The sequence below is a fragment of the Triticum dicoccoides genome, chromosome 2A (genome assembly GCF_002162155.2).
Source record: "Triticum dicoccoides isolate Atlit2015 ecotype Zavitan chromosome 2A, WEW_v2.0, whole genome shotgun sequence".
Lineage (NCBI taxonomy): Eukaryota > Viridiplantae > Streptophyta > Magnoliopsida > Poales > Poaceae > Triticum > Triticum dicoccoides.
This window is the reverse complement of record NC_041382.1, coordinates 153,916,494-153,919,778: the sequence shown is the minus strand read 5'-3', so window position 1 is coordinate 153,919,778 and position 3,285 is coordinate 153,916,494.

Here is a 3,285-nt window from a genome sequence, read left to right as displayed (position 1 = left end):
AACCGGACATTAACAAATTCCCATCTGCCCATAACCGCGGGCACGGCTTTCGAAAGTTCAAAACCCTGCTGGGTGTCCCAACTTAGCCCATCACAAGCTCTCACGGTCAACGAAGGATATTCCTTCTCCCAAGACAATCCGATCAGACTCGGCATCCCGGTTAAGATATCCTCGACAATGGTAAAACAAGTCCAGCAAGACCGCCCGATGTGCTGACATCCTGATAGGAGCTGCACATATCTCGTTCTCGGGGCAACACCGGATGAACACTACGTACAGCTAAAACCAGCCCTCAAGTTTCCCTGAGGTGGCACCGCAAGTGGCTTTGTTTCAGACCAACACTTTGACAAGCACTGCCCCCCGGGGGGGGGGGTTAAAATAAAGAGGACCCTTGGGCTGGCCTAAACCAAGGGAAAAAGAGGCTAGGTGGCAAATGGTAAAACCAAGGTTGGGCCTTGCTGGAGGAGTTTTATTCAAGGCGAACTGTCAAGGGGTTCCCATTATAACCCAACCGTGTAAGGAACGCAAAATTCGGGAACATAACACCGATATGACGGAAACTAGGGTGGCAAGAGTGGAACAAAACACCAGGCATAAGGCCGAGCCTTCCACCCTTTACCAAGTATATAGATGCATTATTTAAATAAGAGATATTGTGATATCCCAACAAATATCCATGTTCCAAACATGGAACAAGCTCCAATCTTCACCTGCAACTAACAACGCTATAAGAGGGTCTGAGCAAAGCGGTAACATAGCCAAACAACAGTTTGCTAGTACAAGGGGGGTTAGAGGCTTGGCTTAACAATATGGGAGGCAAGATAAGTAAGTGGTAGGTACCGCAGCATAGGCATAGCAAAAGAGCGAGCAACTAGCAAGCAAAGATAGAAGTGATTTCGAGGGTATGGTCATCTTACCTGAAATCCCGCAAGGAAGAAGAACGGGTCCATGAGGAAGACAAACGGACGAAGTCGAAAGGATCCTCACAAACACGACATTATCAGAACTAACCCGAAGAAGCAAGACCGTAAAGAAGGCAAACAACATGGTAAACAACCATCACATAATCATGGCATGATGCACAATCAAGTATGATGCATGTCCGGTTTAATGAAGCATGGCATGGCAAAGTGCACAAACAACACTACAAATTAAGTGAAGCTCAAAACGAAGCACCGTATCAATTATTTAGTTCTCTCTCGTTTAGGTACTCAACAATATTAAATGTTGGTTAACATGGCAAGAGGTGAAGCATAACAAAACTATACCATTTAAACAATTTAAATGGGGCCGGATATAGCAAACAACGAATCCGGTAAATCCCCATATGCATTTAGCAATTTAAAGCAAACAACAATTTCAAACATTCTTGAAGTTGTTATCATGATGCGGATGACATGCAAGTTTTATGCAATATTTATGAATAAGTTGATAAGAGCATATTAAGAAGCATTTGTCATCGTGGCGGAAATGAAAAAGGGTGCCACGGCAACGTCCCGGTTTTCCGGTAACTCGGTTGAGATGCCGGTGCAAAAGGAAAAGTGACGGGGGCGTGTCATGCAAGGATGGTGGGGTGCTCCCGGACACGGGGTTCCCACATGACGGCGTCAAGGCAAAAGAGGGGCTTCGTGCAACGGACAACTTTGACACGGAGCAACCACGAGCATCTCATACATCACTCAACATCGTTCGCGACTGTCGTCTCGGTGGTTATACCTTACAAGGGAGCATTCTCGAGCGGTTCGAGTTCGTAGAGGAAGTAGTTGTTCTCGTGACGGTAGCGGAAGTAGGGGGTACACGATGACGGTAGAGGTACTCACGGCGGTAGTGGTACACGTATTTCGTAGAAGGACTTGACAAATCCGAGTCACTTGGGGTCGACGGTAGTCGTTCACGTTTCGAGGAGGAAGTAGAGGTTCTCGCGATCTCGGGGGCGGTAGTTGTTCTGTGCATCGAGCATCAAGGTACTTGTCGTTCTTAGCGATTCCAAAGACGGCGGTAGTGGTACACTTTCGAAAAGGGACTTGACGCATCAAAGGTCTTCGGTGCCATGGTACTTGTCGGTCCGGTCTTGATGGAGTAGATGTACACGTTGTCGGGGCTTGTCGCATCACCGGGTGTAGTCGTACACTTGTTAGATAGGATGGCACATCCAAAACGAAGCAACACCAATAAGGCCTCGGGTCTTGGCGTGTCCAAAACATAGCAGAATAGTGGTCTCGGTTGCGGTCGTGATCTTGAGGCGGTTAACAGGAGCTGGCAGCGCTCGGTCTTGGCAAGGCTGACAACAGGCCGCGTGGCCCACGTACAAACAGCCAGGGCGAGGAGGCAGCCCTAGGCGCGGTCGATGCGGGCATCCTCGCTACACTCCTGAACCTGATCGATGCAGAGAACTTCGGGACGGCGCCTGCAGCTGCAGGAAGGCGATGGTGCGCACAAGGAAAGGCCGACGAGGACTTGGCGTGGCAGAACTCTCCAGCGAAGCAGCAAGGTCATCGGGCAGCGTGCGGGAGCATGACGAGGACGCGAGGGAGAGGAGTGGTGCAAGGCGGCAGACTCCTGGTGTTCGCCGACGACGGCGGGTTGCGATGGATCACCGAAGCGGGCGGTGACCGGACGGGTCGCGGAGGAGAAGGTCTGGTGGTCGCGGCCCGGTTCTGCGGGCGTGCCGGCGCTGGAGGGAGAAGGAGGCGGGGCAGGGACGCGCGGCGGTGAGGGTGAGATGAGAGGGAGTTGAGTCGGGCGAAGGTGGCACTCGGGTGGAGGGGATCGAGCAGGGCGTTGCCTGGCTCGGAGCATGCGTGAGAGACGGCGCTGGAGGAGGCGAGGGAGATGCCAGGGGATCGGGCAGAGGAGCGATATGGGATCGAGCAAATGGGATTGGGAACACTCTCCCTGGCGGCACTGGGAAGGAATCGAGGGAGAGGGAGATGTGGGATCGAGGCCTAGGGTGCGGTTGGGCTAGGGTTAGGATGGGAGATCAGTTGGGCCGGTGTGGGAGGCCCAGTTGGGCTGGACTGGTGGGAGTTCTAAGAGGCCAATAGTGCAGGCTGCCGCTCTCTCTATCTCTAATTTGCTTTAACAGGAAAACAAATAGAGAGAAGAAAAAAATAAAGAGAGGGTTAGGAAAAGAATATTTCAGAAAATAAAATATTCTTTGAGCGCCGGAACTTTGCACAAATATAATAAAATGGTTTGGCAATATTTTAGAGATAGAAAAATAATTCAAGTTTGAATTCGATTCAAACTTGAGCCATTTTTTAATCCAACCAAAACAAGTCCAAA